At 42.9% G+C, this 17,949-nt stretch overlaps 1 pseudogene; it reads left to right on the forward strand.

Annotated features, from left to right (window-relative positions):
• Positions 1-7,770: 7,770 nt before the first annotated feature.
• Positions 7,771-13,541, forward strand: LOC143641635 (small ubiquitin-related modifier 2 pseudogene; annotated as a pseudogene).
• The last annotated feature ends 4,408 nt before the right edge of the window (positions 13,542-17,949 follow it).

A 17,949-nucleotide genomic window follows, 5' to 3' on the forward strand; every position in this document is an offset into this window, starting at 1 on the left:
TCCCACAGGCCGAGGGCTCCGTTCCCAAGGTGATATTTTCCCTCACCTCAGGTGCAGGTTGCAAGCAAGACCCAGCTTGTGGCCCATCTGATTTATATTGAGGTCCCACAACCCCCTCCTCAGGTTTAATTTACTCAAGTGGCTCCCAGAACGCAGGGGAACATGTTTACTCGTTTACTATAAAAGATACTACAAAGGATACAGTTAAAGAGACACATAGGACAAGGTATGGGGGAAGGAACCTGTGGCTTTCCTGCCCTCTCTAGATGTGCCACACTCCAGAAACTTCCACGTGTTTAGCTGCCTAGAAGCTTCCTGCACCCTGACCTTTTGGGTTTCTATGGAGGCTTCCCTGCACAGACAGGATTGCTAGTAGACTGGGGTTGGAGGGACCTGGTAAGTCCGTCTATTCAGGTTCTTCTTGACCTCTCTGTACAGCACTCTTTCTTCCAGGGCAGGAGACAGGATCCCTTGGGAATAAGGATGGTTTTATGGCCTAAAAATAGACCAGACAAGTCAGAAAATTTCTTACGACCAGCTAAAGACAGGGGAAGATTAGGTTTCTATGACCCACTTTGGTGAGGAACTGATAAGCCTGGAATCATGGGGAAAACCCAAATAAATATATATCATAATATTACATTATTCCTCTTCTAACCAAACAAGGGCAGATGAGTGGAGGGTAAGCTGTACAATGCTCTAGGGAAGAGGAATTGTTGGCCCTTTGTGTCCCCATGGCTGTCTTCCTCTGGCAACCTCCTCAAACATGAGAGGACCTGGGGATGGTGCCTGTCTCCAGCTCTGGAAATCTGTTTGTGCCCTTTGAGGTAAAGTGGTCCCCTGAGCTGGAACCAGTAGGCCATTGCCTCACTAGATTCTTGTTCCACTTGGCAGGAGTGTGCTCCCCCTTTGAGCAGCACTTACCCCCCAGGACTGTTAACTCGTTTTTAGGTCTCATGTCTTCTCTATATAAATAAGCTCCTTTGTTCAAATAGGGACATCTCAGGGGCTGGGAGTTTGGCAATGGAGAACCATTATATTGGAGAAGAAGATTCCAAAGTTCCTACCTGGATAGAAATGGAATGTAAAGATTTAGCCCAGCCTGGTCCTTGGGTGATATCCATTGACTGATGGGTGGGAACCAAAGTGTAATCTCCTTTGAACTAAATGGGTGATAATGCAATAAGGCTCAACAGCCTTTATCTCATCTTTCATTGTCAGATGATAAATAGATGGGAGACCTCTGCCTCTCTGAAAGCTAAGGCGATCCAAAGCTGCCACACCCCATAGTGCCACTGGATGGCGGTAAAACCTCAGGCTTCCACCCTCTGGGACTTGGTACCTCTCAAAAGCAGACATCTAAGGCTGCTTTCTTGTGAAGGGCACAAAGCAGAGCTGCAGAAATTCAACTGCCTTGAGACAAACATGTCCCATTTAAAAATATGAGCTGTTTGCCACCCGCCACCCATCTTCAAAGAATTTGTTCTCAATCTCGACTGGCAGAGTTTCTTTGCCCTTTGTTTTATTTTTGTGAAACTCTCCAAGGTATTTCCAGTCCATTTGCATGCAATCTGGCATCTTTACAGATAATGGTCTCATATGCTGCTGTTATTAACGTCGACCAGTATTTATGTGGTGAGAATATTGGCTTTGAGTCAGGAAAAGCGTGCCAAAACAAAGAGTACAGCCCGCCCTGGAAACACAGCAGTAAGTCCCATTTTCTCCCATGCATTCTGAGTTTCCTTCCTCTGTTTCTCCACTTTTCATTACTGCTGAGAACTGAATCATGCCCTGCTGGTCTTTTCCTTCCGTGCCCACTTCCTTCTGTTGCTATCAGGGTTTGCAGATTTGCCAATGTCTCAGCTCGACTTAAAACCTGGGATTATTTCACAATTGGAGATGACAGTTTCAGAAAAAAAGTGTTCTCAAGTGTTGGCCACCGAGCCGGGATCTGGGAGTCTGTCTCCGGCTCTTAGGTTTCTGCCTTTGGAAACCTCATGGTCTGTTCTCATGGTGGCTGTCCAGAGTTCCTTCTGTGCAGGGCAGATGCTGCTGCTTCAGATGGGTCTGCATGGCAACTAGATTGGTGCCTGACCCTGATTTCTGCCACCTCCAGGCTTGTACAGTTTTCTTCACCCTTTGAAGTGGAACATTCCAGTGCCTAAGATTGATGAGTTTGAGGAGGTCAGAGAGATCCTTCCATTGTGCCACTCAGCCCCCATTTTGGAGGCTGAATGGAATTAATTCAACCTGTATCAAATTTCTAGTTTTCTGTTCTTTCTATTGTCAGTCTTAGACATGTTTCCCCAGGAGTCTATGAGCAAATAATCCAATGAACTGACCATGGTCATCACAGATTTTAAGCATTCTCTCACTTTCCTTTGTTTCCCCAGGTGCTCTCCCTTGGTTTCTCCTCTGGTCATTGGCTCCCCCTCTCCTTATAAGCCATGGGAGAGGGACTGGGTAGGGACTGGGATTTTCTGGTTTACCACCCCTCCCTCCCTGGCAGTACTCAAGTCCTATGGATGTTCACTTCTTGGGAAAGTAGGTTGTCAAGGGAGGGCTTGAAAACCATTAGGGCAAAGAGTTCATCTTCATTTTGCCCAGCCAAAGTGATGATCCTTCAGCTTCCCCGAGTTCCATAATGAATCAAAACCCACACCCAGTACCTCTTTTTTCCATTATGTGAAGTTACAGGGGAACACACCCCTGTGACTCCTCACTCCCTGTGTAACTAGTGACAGCAGAGGGAGTCCTTGGGAAACCCTTGCATGTAACTGTAGGGCTTGCAACAACTTTGCCTAAGGTGTTGCTCATTTCTATCCAGGTAGGAGCTTTGGAATCTTCTTCTCCAATCAGCAAGGATCTTTGAAGGGCAAGAAGATGGAACTATAGTGGAATTTGGTTCTCACATGTATACCACCAAACTCCCTGGTCCCCATTGATTCTCACTTGGTTCTTCCTCCACATTATCAGTCTGTTGGCTTTGTTTCAACTCAATTAAAAAACCTCCAGTGCTGACTCCATGCCTTGAGCTCTGGGACACAATGGTGGGGCCTAGCACCATATCCTGTGGTTTTGTAAAGTCAACTAATCTTTCTCTAAGAAAAAAATAATTCCAGATCAACTTTTTTTTTTTTTTTTTTTTTTTTACTCAAAAGGAATTGAAATAGAAAGAGCATATATTGATTTGACTATGATATCTTTATTAACAAGAGGGAAGAAGGCAGGGATAATAATCATTTAGAGTTAGATGGAGTCATAAGTCAAACAGATCCTTTATTGGGTAGAGATTTCTAGTGGCATGCCATGGGGTTTTATCTTTGGGTATGTTTGGTAACAACACAGCTATCAATCACTTGGATAAAAATAAAACATATTTGTCACGTTTGGACATGATGCAAAATTAGGAAAGGCTGATTAATAAAAACCAGAACACAACGTGTTTCTATAAGTTAGAATGAAGATTACCAAACCAAGAATCTAGTTTAATAGATGTAAATGTATTCATACTCTCCAAATAGTTACATAAATATAGGTTGGAAAGGCTTCGTTTGACAGCAGCTTTTATGCAAAGACCTGGCAGTTTCAGATGCCTGTAAGACTGATGACAACCCACCTTGAGGCTCGGCAGCAGAAAAGTCAAGGCTTCATCGGCAGCACTGAGACGTTGTGAAGCTGAGGTCAAGGCAGGTGTGGTTCCCACTGAATTGGGTCGCACATGTTACACATCAGAATATTGCATCCATTTCTCTGCCTCCACTTTCTTGGAAGAGCATCTAGCAGAGGGGCTATTTTTAGAACTTTGCAATGTACAGAATGGCTGCTGGGGTTGGAGATGGTTAATCACACACTGTGTGCTCGCTCTGTGCAGGCAGTTTTAAGTGCTTTAGCCGTATGATATAATTTAACATGTAGAAAAACCTTATGAGTTATCACTATCATCCCCCTCTTATTTAACACCTGCCGACACCGAGGCACTGAGAGGCCAAGCATGCTCAAGGTGGCCGATCGCCAGGTGGTAGGGCTGGGGGTCAAAGCCGGGAGGGCTGCCTCCTGACCTCTTAGTCACAACTCACTGCCTCCCAGCTGTCTCTAATTACCACAGCATAGCAGGTGGCTTGGTAGCCAGACATTTTAGGAAGGCAGATTCAAGAAGAGCTTCCTGTGGAGTAATGGTTCTCTCGTGCTAGAGAAGTCGGGCTCAGGGATGCTGTGCTGGGGAGGATGTGGAAAATTCTGTTTGGAGCAAGGCTGGGCTAGATAAGTTTTAAAAGTTCTCATAACCCTGAGGATTCAGGACTTTTAACATCTGAGTCATTATTTCTTATTAGTATTTGAGTCTGAGTTGTGTGTTACTGAACCATATTCCTTTTGTCTGCGTGTAGTATGCAGATCACTGAACCCGTGAATTTTGCAAGTTTATTCACGAGGTGGTGAAGCCTGATGGGAGAGCAGGACTCAAACCTGCCTCCCAAGAGTAGGCTTTGAGGGCATTTATGGGATTAAAAAAAGCGTGGTGGTATGAGGTGAAGTGATCAGTGGTCTGCACACATGTATCAATCTTCACAGCTCTTCGTGGGACCTGGGTTCAGAAAATAAAGGTGTTAGTGTGAGCCGAGGGTAGAGTTTTTGGCCCCTTGATGTCACCCAGCTGGATACCTGCAGAGGCCCACATGAAGGGTGGGTGGTTTCAACAAAAGTGGCCTTCAAACCCCTGAAAAGCAACCGAGGCGACTGCTAACCTCATGACCCATGAATCAGGGGGGTTATCTACAGCGAAGCTAGCCGGAGACCCAGAGTACATTGTTCAGCCATGTGAGTTCTAAAATCAGTGAGTTTTAGAGACAACTAAGAACAAGAGACTAAAAGCAAGTGCTTGGAATTCCCCTGGGTTTTGCATGGAGGGATTATGGGTTTTATGGCACAGTTTTCTTCCCCTATACCTCCAACCCAAACACTTCCTTTGCCCCTTGGGTGTGAAGGAAAATGCTCCTTACTGTTTGGAAGCGTCCTCATCTGTTATTAAGTGCCATTATTGGATGCTATGAATCCTCTGACCGGCAGCCGTGTTTTACAGAACAATTCTCTTTTTTCCAACCTTGCTTTACAAAATACAGAAGCGCCATGTGAATAAGGTATATGTCATATTTAATATTATGTCATTATTGGCACAATGATAATGTGTAGAGTCCTTCAAAAAGCTACTTTGATTTTATAGAAATCAGTGTGCTCACCTTCAGGTACATAATCAATGCCTAAAATATTGCTTGATTTAGTTCTTTAGGCAAAAGCTACTACTACTACTACTACTCACACACACACACACACACACACACACACACAAATATATATATTTAAAGATAACAGCAACAAAATTAGTCCATGTTGTTCTTTGAGGATGATTAATTACAACAAGAAAGAACCCTATGATTTGTGTTACTCAGCAAAATCAAAAAGGTTTGTAGTTGAACTTGTATAGCATGAGTTATAGTCATCTGAGTCATAAACCCATGAGCTCTGCATATTTGGGAACTGGGATGAGGGTCAAGGAACATGGACTGCACTTACCCAGCGAGGCGGGGAGGGGACCCAGGCCCTGCCTGAGGAGACAGCGTGGGAGTGGGGCGGGGGTGGGAGAGAGCCCCTAAGTAGGAGGAAAAATTGTAAAACCAGAGAGCCGGCAAAATAATCAAGAGAAAAGTATGTTATGAGGAATTAAAGATTTACAAAGCTCAGGAAAATATTAAGTTAGGATTCTCTGAGTGCAATGACCTGTCTGAAAGGGGGCGGGTGGATTTGACTTCATCGTGGAAGCTTTTTCCAGTTAGAGAATCTGTTTTTTTATTTAAGTTCCCAGAAGGCCCATGCTTCCTGAAAGAGGGAGGACAGCATGATAGGAAGCAGCCTCCAGAAGACACAGACCCTGGCACGGCAGGGGGAGGGTCTTTTGAGTGTGTTGATCACCTCTGGCCCCCAAAAGCACTAACCTGCCTTTCTGTTCCTTCTTTTCTGAGGAACCCGGTGGCTGTGTGAGATGCTCCAAATAGGCATCTGTATATTTACCTCAGTCACCAGGGTGTGTGGGGGTGCATGCACGCACACACACACACACACACACACACACATGCGCATGTGTGGTTTGCATTTAATTTTAAGAGAAAATTAAAGAGTATAAAGAAAAACGGTTATCAATTTTACATAAAGAGCAGTGGAGAACTTTTCAAGCTCTGGAGAAATCCTTTCCAGGGGTCTGTGAGAATCTCAGCAATTCCTGGCATGGGCGTGGGCTGTCTGCTGATGGCTGTGTGTGCACCACGCCCCCATACACACAGATGGATGTAATTGTCATGTACAGTCCTTTCTACAAGTAGGGAAACCAATTCTTTTGCAGCATATTCACTGTATGTGAACATACATATTATCATGCCAAATAAAAAGCATTTCTATTCAGATTAGAAGCAACACAGTACTGTCAATTGTGTAGCTGAAAAGGAATGCAAGTCGACAACTATCCCTGACTTAGAGTGAATGCCCTGTCCCAGGGACTGTGGTTCTGGTGATCTTCCTCATGTACTCTGCGAGCTATATCATCATCAAATGGCATTAGCTCACTTTTCACAGTTTCCAACACCCCTCCCCCCACCCCACCACCAACTTTTTCTCAAGTTGTTTCCTTCAGCCAGGAATGCAGTGCAGTGTAGGACTTCTTCCTGTATACAGTGAGGATTTTATGTGGGGGATGGGGGAGAAGAGGTTACATAAAGAGCAATGGAGAACTTTTCATGCTCTTTCCATTGGTCTGTGAGAATCTCAGCAATTCCTGGCATGGGCGTGGCTGTTTGCTGATGGCTGTGTGTGCACCACACCCCCATTACTGGGGAAACTCTGAAATGCTCTACTATGGAGCTACACCCCCAGCCCTTTTTATTTTGAGACAGGCTGGCCTCAAACCTGTGATTCCCTTGCCTCAGCCTCCTGAATGGCTGGGACTATTGACCTGTGCCACCATGCCTGGCTACAGTGAGGAAATTTGATGTCACAACATATTTATACATATTTGGAGTTACTCCCAAGTAGATTTTCCCAACACTTAGTTTGGTTGGGGCCTAAAGGCTTAAGAAAGGCCTCCCAGTGATTTTTATTTTATGGAACACTTAGAAAATAATGCAAATGTTTTAAGGCACATGGGGCAAATGGATGATCTTATTCATTGCCAGACATGACCACTTCCAACCCTGCCCAGCCACTCTAGGAACAAGGGAACCATCATCCTGCCTCCATAGTAACCCATGTGAGGAGCTCATTGCTTCTCTCTATTTGTCAGTCCTTGGTTTTGATCCTTCAATTTAGCTTTCTTAATGACCTCTGCTTTCAGTTATCAGCTTCAGAGCCAAGTTGACCCATAAGCCCTTTTCTAGAAGGGCCTCAGCTCTGACCACTTCCCCCTGGAATCTTCCCTATGCTTCTCTGGACCTCAGCTCACATGTTGCTCACTCAGTGAGGCCTACAACCAGTGAATTTTGTGCTAGTGTTATGGTTAGATCTTAAAATGTATCCCACAGGACCATATATTGAGGGCTTGCTGTCCAGCCTGTAGTGCTATTGGGAGGTGGTTGAACCTTTAGGAGGCATGGCCTAATGGAGGGGATTGAGGTCACTGGGGACATGTCCTTGAAGGGGGTATGGGGACGCCACTTCTCTTTCTCCCTTTGCCTCACACCTGCCATGAGGCGAGCAGACCTCCTCCATCACATGCTCCCTGCCGTGATGTGCTGCCTTACCACAGGCCCCAGGCAACAGGGCCACGTGAACATGCACCGAAACCTTCAAAATCATGAGCCTTTCCTCCCTGTGAGTTGATTTTCTCAGTTGTCAAGCAACGGGAAGCTAACACAGCTGGGCTCCTGTAGTAGACCTTCGGAGCATTAAAAGTATGTGTGATTTGTTGGTTTACTTGTATTTCTCCTACTATTCTGTAGGTCCCAGGAAGATGGGATATTGTTCCTCCCCCTCTGTATTCCCTGGGCCTAGTTAAGTGCCTGCACACATAGGTTGAATGTGAAATTTTTGGGTCTTTGGCCATACCACTTTGAATGTGCCTGATCTTGTCTGAATGTGAACTTTTGGGGAAGTTTTTTGTTTTTTGTTTTTTTTTGGCACAGGCTAATTAGATTTATGGCTCCCACTCAGAGAACATGTGCTCAGATTTCCCTCTTGTCTGCCCTGGTGTCTCCAATGTCATTGTTCTCAAATAATTTTGATGAATTTCAGCTGATCAGCCATCAGATTTTGTTTTGTTGTTTTGTCCTAAACAAGAACGCTTACATCCAATGTGATAAAAGCAACTCACAAGCCTGAGGCTTGGAGCAAAGAAAGGAAATTCTTTATTTCTTGGGCTGAGTACATTCCATCATGTCCCAGTTTATTTCCCTAAGGCTTTTCTTTGTCAAGCTTGGGAAAGTGCTGTTTCCTAGGAGAGCTGCAGAAGAACAAACTTCAAATAGGAAAAGAAGGAAAAGCATCCCCTGAAGCAAAACAAAAAAAGTAAGAGAAGCATTTTAGATTGATCCCTCCAAAGATCAATTGCCTTTATTTCCAAGCACATTAATTTTCTAAACTGACTTGAACCAAAATGGGTGAACAACAACCCTTCTGATTCTATAAACCAAACTGGAAACAGAGGAAAGTCCCATCACATAAGCTTAGAGAGGATTTATCTTCCTGATTTTTCAAGGCATATGCTGCTGACATTTCCCCTTTCCAACACAGGGCAAGTGTGTTCTGGAAGGTGATTGGGTAGGAGCACAGGGTCAGAGCAGGTAGTAGTTAGCTGAACACTAAACCTATGGGGGAGAAGAGATGCAAATTGAAAACTGAATATCTCCAGGGTCAAGAGTGATTCATAAACACTTTCCATGGATTTTGCCATATCAGGCCAATCTTTTCCCACCTTCCCAGGGTCAAATGGGAAAAGCTTGGATGGATACTTTTTGCTATAAACCAGACCAGAAGCCTTTCCTTGTCAACAGAGTGTTTCTTGAACCTACATGCTCTTAAAAATGCAGTCTCAGGGCCTTCTGGAAGTTCTGATTTGGGAGTCTGGGTCAGGGTATGAGAATTTGTAACAAGTATTACAGAAGATGCTTCAGATTAGGCAGGCTGAGGAAAGGCATGAGTCAATTAGCCACATCCGTCTTAGGTGGAGCTGAAGCTGAGCATGAGACCACATCTTGTGCCTGTCTATTTAACCTCATCTGACCTTTGTCTTCCACAAAATCAGGTGAGGTAGTTTTTCTTTCATTGCTGTGAATTTGGTGATCGGCAAGGGTCTTGGGGCCAGCTATCCCCACTAGCCAGTGCGTTGTGTACTGGGTTAGAAACTGCATGGTGGGCTACTGAATCAATTACAAGAGCAGTACAAGGAAATAAAGATCTTTACTCTTAAATCTGCAGAACTGAGAAGCATCTTGTGACTGGGTGATTCGGGTCAGATGTGTGTCACTTGGCCACAAAACTCCACTTGTGAGAAGGTTCCCACCAGTCTGCCATCACCCATCCCCTGTATAAAAGAGCCCTAAGTTTATACTGGAGAAGACAGCCCTTTCGGATGAAAGGTTCCTCCATCTTCCCATCACTAATTCATCATAATAAAGTTCTTTTTCTGCCATCACCTTGCCTTATCTCTGGAGTAATTGGCTTCCATTTTGTCAGGGGCAGACTGAACCTGTTTGCATAGTAACAGACCCACCAATCTTCTGGGCAAGCCCCAGGAGCCAACCTTTGAACCAAATCCTTAGGTATGTTCTCTTGGCTAGTTCATTCAGAATTAGTGTGTGGTTCTGGAAACGGTACTCAGGCTCCCTGTCTCTAGGGGTTCTGTTGATGACCTCCTGGGTCCTGGAGGCAGAGGCGGAGGCAGAGGCATGTGGAGGGAGTCTCTGTGATGTGGCAGCTGCTGCACCACCTAGGCGTTCTTGGGGCCCTCTCCTTCTGCTCCCTCTATAATTTTACCTTCCTCTACAAACTCCACCTGGACCTCTCTATTCGCTGATCTGTCTCTCCTGGAACTCCACAGCCTTAGAGTCATCTGTGTATGTGCACTTTTCTCTCCAAACAGCCTGTTCAAAACTACCCTCATTTGCTGTCCTCTCCAGGACCTATTTCTCCTCCTGACCCTCTTCCTCAGTTCCTTCTTTTAGAAAGTGCACTTAGGTAAGCAAGCTGAGAGGATGACATATCCATTTCCCCTGTTCTTTACATCAAATCCTAAATATGTCTTTAAGGCAATGATTTCAAACCCTAGCTGCAAAACAGAATCACCTGGAAAAATTTTTAAACATATCCATGCCTAGGCTCCACTCCCAGAAATTCTGATTTAACTGGTCTCTGATGAGGCCATGCCAGGGACAGCATTTAGAACTTTCCAAGTGATTCTAACGTGTGGCCAAGGCGTCCTCAGCGTTCCCAGTTATATCCTTTCCCACGAGGCAAATCTGATCAGTGGGGCTGGAACCAGGGGAAGGCATTACCTTGGACACAGAATTCAAGGGAGTGTCAGAAAATCAGTTCATCAAGAGACATGATATATTAAAAAATCAAAATTAATGCCAAAAAAGTTTATAAATAATGTCAACATTTCATGGAAGCAGGCCATTGTGGTTTGTCTGCTTTAAGACCTTGTGTTATTGTGTAAGAGGAATAATTGATTCCAACCAAGCTGCGTGGTTCCCAGGCTTGTGTGGCTGTCACCTCCCTCCCCCGGGTATGAGGGTTGACACTGGTGTGCAAAGTGATTGCACAATGAAGGACTTTTTATTTTTCGATTGGAGACTTCATTAATTGCACTTTCCAAACTGGGGAGGGTATTTTGGTGAGTAGACAGAGGGATCAATTTTCCTTTGCCTCGGGCTCCCTAGGGCTCGGAGCAGCGCTGACCACTGATGATGTGCTTCCTCCTTCCAGGGCTCTTCACTCACATGCCATGTCTCAGAGCCTCCTCTTGGGACAGAAGCCCACACTCAGCCAAGCTCTCCAGCCCTTTCTCCTATTGCTTCACCCTTTGTGAATTCCTGCGCCAGCATAACAAAAGCCCCACAGTTCTCCGAATGTATCTAGGTTTTATTTGGGCCATTGCAGACAGTAGACTAGCCTTTTTTTTTTTTTTTTTTTTTTTAAATAAACAAAGATACCCAACTGAGATGGTAAGGAGGGGTTGGAATCAAGCCTCATTCTACTTGGCAAGCCCTGGGCCCTGGCCTGAGGTTGCATGCTTCTGGGGCTGGGGGCAAAATTTCAAATTCATCCAGAGGGCCACATTTTACTAAGTCACACAAAGACTTCTGTTAATGGCTGCTCATTCCCTATATTATCTGCCCAGTGAATTCCCATCCACCCTAGAAGACAGAGCTCCAGTTTTTGTCCTCTTCTCTCTTGCCTTGGGTCTCCCAGACAGAACTGCTCTTTGTTCTAAGTTACCACCTCACCTTCTAAATGCTTTTATGATGGTGGCTCTCGCAGTGAATTGTAATTATGTGGACAACCATGGAGCCACATGGCTGGCAGATAGGTCTGGCATGTATCAGTCAAGGACAGAGTGGTTCTTCTTTAATTTAAGAATGACTTTGAAGAACACTGCAATAACAGGTGGCAAAGTAAAATATTCAGGCAAGCAACTCCTTGGTTTACTTCAGGATACCAAACAACCCGTTCAGTGGCTATGCCAGTCAGGATAGGCAGGTTAACTGAGGTAACAAGCAGCCCCATGTCTCAGTGGTTAGAACAACCAAGCTTTATTTTTTTGCTCACACTGCATGTTCAACATAGAATTCAGATGGATAGAGCAGCCACCATTTGGAATATTGCTTACCACCATGGCAGGAAGAAAGAAGCTCACAAGGATCTTGTATCAACAAATCAATTGCTTTGGCTTGTATGGGATTTAGAAGTGACATCACTTTTGCTCACAGGCTATTGGCCAGAATTAGTGTAATTGGTCCTACCCAACCACAAAATGGACAAAAACATGTGCCAGAAGGAGTTTGGAAATATTAGGAGAATAGCATTTAAGCCTACCACGATGATACTTTCCACAAAATTGACTTATTTTTCCTAATTTTGAAAATAATCACTTCTATCAGTTGTTTTGGTGTTTAGAAAAATCAGTTGTCCACAGCAGGACACAGCAGTAATAACTATAGCTTAAATCCAAGAACACCACTTAAAAAAAAAAAATCTTACAGTGACATCTCTGCCCATAAATAAATAAGGATTCTTATGGGGGTATGTGTCTATTTTACATTAGAGGTAGATCAGATCATGCTGGAAACAAAACAAAAAAAACACAAAAACAGGGAGGGGCTGAGGCCCTGCCCGGTGCCAGCTGCCCCCGAGGCGCAGGGCCCTGTGACTCCGCCAAGTTGGAGGCCGGGTCCGAGTGGGGTTTAACTTTGGAGCAGAGCACGGCTTGGAGACACCGGAGACTTCCCTGGAGGACCAAGGACGCGCATCTCCAGGCCACAGGGGACCTGCCACTTGGGGTGGTTTGACACTCCCCTCCCTTGGCACTGCTTTCTGGAGTGACTTAGGGGCTGCAGAATTCTTTCCACACTTGGTTTTGGTGAACTTGGGGTCGGGTCGACATCTGTACAGAAGACTTGGAAGAAACCTGAAGGAGTCAAGACTGAGAACAACGATTATATTAACTTGAAGGTGGCGGGGCAGGATGGTTCTGTGGTGCAGTTTAAGATTCAGAGGCATACTGATACCGCTGTTGACCGGTGACGAGTCCTTGCTTCCCCGATGTTGAAGAATAACACCAAAGAAGCACCCGAGGCAAGGTCAGAGTGGAAAATAGAAGTTTATTAAAGGACAGCAGAAAAGACTTCTCCCGGAGGAAGAAGGGGACCCAAGAGATGGAATCCGTGGAAGTGCGGTTGTTTCCCCTTTTTATAGTTTTGGTGGGACACAGGTGGGCTTAATCATCACCTTTTGGGATGGGATTATCACTTCTCTGGGATGGGCTATCTCCAAATCTGGTGGGGCTGTTTCCTGGGCTCCATTAACATTCCTTTGGGATGGACTTTGGCCTAGGGCCTTTTCAGGACTTCATTGACATTCCATGAGTTGTCCTGCATTTCCTGGAATCATTCTCAGCATGGCCTCCATTTTAGATTTCACTTGATATTAGACCGATTTACCTAACTACACTGACTACCTAACCTTAAATCTGGCTTCAATACCACTTAGTAAACTAATGAAAGCATATTGTGAACGACAGGGTTTATCGATGAGGCAGATCAGATTCTGATTTGACGGGCAGCCAATTAATGAAACAGACACACCTGCACAGTTGGAAATGGAGGATGAAGATACAATTGATGTGTTCCAGCAGCAGACAGGAGGTGTCTACTAAAAAGGGAACCTGCTACTTTACTCCAGAACTCTGTTCTTACAGACCAAGAATACATTCTCAATTAGAAAACTGCAATTTGGTTCCACCACATCCTGACTACTACAGTATAGTTTTCTTTATTCTTTCATTTTCCTCTTCCCCATTCCTTTACTGTACATAAAGTAACTGGTGTATGTGCACAAGAATATTGCATTTTTTTAAACTAAATGGCCAATGATATGTTTTGATTGACATCAAATGGAGATGGGATGGGGAAAAATACTGGTTCTGTGAAAATATCCCCTTTCTCCATTAGTGGCATGCTCATTCAGCTCTGATCTTTATATTCCAGTAAGTTATTTTGCTCTCACTGTTTTAACAAAAAACCAAAATACAAAAACAAAAACAAAACCTGAACAACATAAAAATCCTTGCATACCTTGTTCAATTGGAGAATTTTAATGTTTTTCATTTATCATTGTAAAATCAAGGACAATTTTATAACATTTTTGTATGTAGCTGTTACATGTAGGGCATTCTGTCTTTAAGTAGGGGTAAATTACTCTTAAAAAAGATTCCTAGATAGTTTTCCCTTCAAGTCAAGCGTCTTGTTGTTTATTAAATAAACTTCTTGTTTAAAATGAAAAAAACAAAACAACAACAAAAACAAAAAACAAAAACAAAAAAACCCCCAAATGAGCAGCATAATAATGACTCAAATGCAGTTTGTTAAGTGACATTCTTCATATTTTAGTAAGATATATATGTTTTATAATTGAAAAGCATTGGCATGGCAGGGTGCAGTGGGCCTGTAATCCCAATGACTCCAGAGGCTAAGGCAAGAGGATTGAAAGTTCTAGGTCGGCCTGTGAAACTTCATGAGACCCTATCTCAAAATGAAAAATAAAGAGGGGGCTGGGGATGTGGCTCAAGTGGTAGCACGCTCGCCTTGCATGCATGCGGCCCAGGTTCGATCCTCAGCACCACATACAAAGAAAGATGTTGTGTCCGCCGAAAACTAAAAAATAAATATTAAAATTCTCTCTCTCTTTCTCTTAAAAAAAAAAAAAAGAAAAGAAAAATAAAGAGGACTGGAGATGTAGCTCATTGGCCGAGAATTCCTGGGTTCAATCCCCAATACTGAATGGAAAAAGAAAAGCATTGGCTTTTCCACCCAGTGAATCCCATGAGATGATGAACATGAAAATCGCTTGTAAGTTGTAAAGTGCAATAAACTGCAAAATGCTATTTAAAAAAAATTATTGTTAGCCTAAAGGACTGGGCATTTTGAAGATCCTTATGATCTTAGATTTTATTTTGCTACAGGTACATACTAATTTCTTTTCATTTGCTTTTAAACAAACCCCTAATAATAACAGATACAGCAAACATTTTTTTAAAATCTGAACCAGCCACATATTCAAGACTAAAATTGAGAAACTGAATTTTTCTAGAAACAAATTGCCCTAGGCATATTGCTGCTGAATTAAACATTGAGGAATTTAAAAATTAATTTCGATGAAGTCTACACAAATTCTCCTTACATACAAATAAATCCAGGTGGGAGCAACAACAAAACATTCTATTTATAGCACATAATTTAAAAAGTCCAGCCCCCTCAAGATATGCAGGTGGGTTCTATTTAGAAAGATGTAAAATCCTCAAACTCTTAAAGCAGAATAATTAAGGGATTCATTACATATTTAAAAGGAATTTTCAAGGCACAATGTGCTGCTTAGAAATTTATATCATGTAAAGAAAATGTTAGTAAGTTAAAAATTGTCAGTTTCACAAATTGAAATCTACATGCAACACTATAATTCATATATTTTCTTGCTTTATACCTCTTTCATGGATAGCTTCCTCTGAATTTGCCTCATATATACCGTCATCTTACAATTAGTGGGCAGTAACAGATGCAACTGGAATTCCTACTGGCTTAGTTGTCTTGAATCCTATGGAGACACATTTCAAGACCCACACCACTTGCAAACTTGGACTTGTTTTAACCAGACACTAAATATGTTTCAAGTTCTAATATTTTCACCGTTTTAAGAAAAATCCAGAAAGATATTCAAAGGGATTTCCAAAGTGCACTTGGAAGATATATGAGGGGTGAATCAGATCAGTGTCAGAAATTCATAGCTGTGCTCACTTCTCTGATCTGACATTTGAAAGGCGTTGGCATAGGAGGGCGCAGTGGTGCGGGCCATGGTAGTCAGCCCATCACACCTGTTTCCTTGAGACATTCTGGAAGACAGTTGAGGAAGGGCACTCTAATACTTGTTTCAGAACTAGTACATGTTTTAAGCAATGTAGAATCTTTGTGCCCCTTAAGATAACTATCTTGGGGGCTGGGGATGTGGCTCAAGCGGTTACACGCTCGCCTGGCATGCGTGCAGCCCGGGTTCGATCCTCAGCACCACATACAAACAAAGATGTTGTGTCTGCTGAAAACTAAAAAATAAATATTAAAAAATTAAAAAAAAGATAACTATCTTGAGTAAGTATATTCAAGATATATGCTAAAACACAAATTCAATTTAAAACATAGTTTGAACAGTGGCAAACACGAGTCTCACAAGAGACCAGGGCTTAAAATTGACCTGGCTCATTATGACATTTTGAACAGACCCAGGAAAAAGTCTTTATTCAGATGTTAGATGCATCTTCTTATTAATTCAGGTCTGTGCGATTACTGTTGGTTTGGAAGCATCTCTCCCAGGTGCAAAATATAGAGGCTTTTGGGTCAAGGAAGCAAAAGAAGACTTTCTAGTTTAGTTTTTATTAATTGTGTTCTTTTAAAGTAGATGATTAGGCTTATTCGGAAGAGAATGTCCCAGAAGTATCTTGCCTCCTTCATTCTGCTAGAACTGAAGTGCAGTTTGGTATGTGCCAACCCTGTCTCCCCACATCAGTAGAGAAAGTTTCTAGGAAAAGGTCGATTCCAAATTGATTATAGAAGGACAAGATGGCATGGATTTGGCTAACATAAAATAGGTATTACTCAGCCAAGTGTGGTGGCGCATGCCTGTAATTCTAGTGGCTGGGAGGCTGAGGCAGGAGGATCAGGAGATCGTAGCCAGTTTCCACAACTTAGCAAGGCCCTAAGCAACTCAGTGAGATCCTATCTCTAAATAAAATACAAGAACGAGCTGGGGATGTGGCTCAATGGTTAAGTGCCCTGGGTTCAATTCCTGGTATTAAAAAAAAAAAAAGTTATTAAGTATTACTCTAGAAAAAGGGAAATTTTAGCAAGACAAAAGGAATTATGAATAGACAGAATGAAAAAATTTTAGCTTGACCCAAACATAGGTTGAATTGAAGCATAATTAGAAAGTCCTGTAAGCTTAAGGGGAGATCATGAAATTTAATGTGGAGGGAAGCAAATCTTGATGTTTTTCAAATCAGGAAAAAAAAAAAAAAAAAGGAGTGAAGGAAATACTAACTATACCTCGGCAGTTATTTTATTAGAACCAAGTTCTAACTACCTGAGCTAATTGGTTGTGTTATATCAGGCTGATATTTAAAAATGAAGTTTCTCATTGATACCTTTTTTTTATAAAATAAGTAAAGTCAGAAGGGAGCTATTTAATATGTATAAGAGAATAAACACCTTTTGAATTATGTAACTCATTACATGTAAGAAATGAGTTTAGTTTTTCAAATAATATTTATTGAATTTGGTACAAATGTTATTCATAAATAGTTTAATCTATTTTTCTAAAGCAAATTCCTCATAGATCTCCATCTAAAGGAACTGCAAGGGGCTGGAATTGTGGCTCAGTAGCAGTGAACTTGCCTGGCATGTGTGAGGTTCTGGGTTTGATGCTCAGCACTGCATAAAAATAAATAAAATAAAAGATCCATTGACAGCTTAAAAAATACTTAAAGGAACTGAGACTCATAGCTTTATGAGAATTGCTGCTAAAACTCAAAAGAAATTAAATAGTGTTTTCATTAAAATATTCTATAATTTCCTAAAATCATATTTTCCTGGATTAGTTTCTCCTTGTTTTGGTCAAAGTGCATGCTGTGCTTTTCCCCACTGCCCAAAGGACATTTGATTGCCCAGCACTTCCCACAGAAAGCAGACATACATGACCAAGTCTGTAGGTTCACACAACCAAGCCAGGCACAGATGACTGTACTGACGGTGGGTGTCTAAGGGCAGGCAGTCCACAAGCTGGTTGTCAGTTAGATGGGATGATGCACAGGAGGTCCCAATCAGGGACAATGATCAGCTGGACCAATCCAAGTCCCTCTCAGGAATCTGACATCTAGAGAGAGAATCAGTCTGTGGGTAGTGAGTGAAAACACCCACAAAGGAAAGCAGAGACAGTAAGGAGCATGTCAAAGTGGCTGAGGGGGCCTGTGGGGCAGGGGAGGGGGACAGCAAGTTCCTCCTAGTGCCCCACAGTATTCATCTCTGCTAGGCCACTTGAGTGGCGGAACTGGATGCCTAAGAGTTTTTCTCCTCCCTGTAGGTAACCTTACAATAAAGCTCCATTTGCGAAACAGTCTGAATGAGACACTTGCAAACTAAAATCTCCCAA

Source organism: Callospermophilus lateralis, chromosome 4, assembly GCF_048772815.1.
Source record: "Callospermophilus lateralis isolate mCalLat2 chromosome 4, mCalLat2.hap1, whole genome shotgun sequence".
NCBI classification, from domain to species: Eukaryota; Metazoa; Chordata; class Mammalia; order Rodentia; family Sciuridae; genus Callospermophilus; species Callospermophilus lateralis.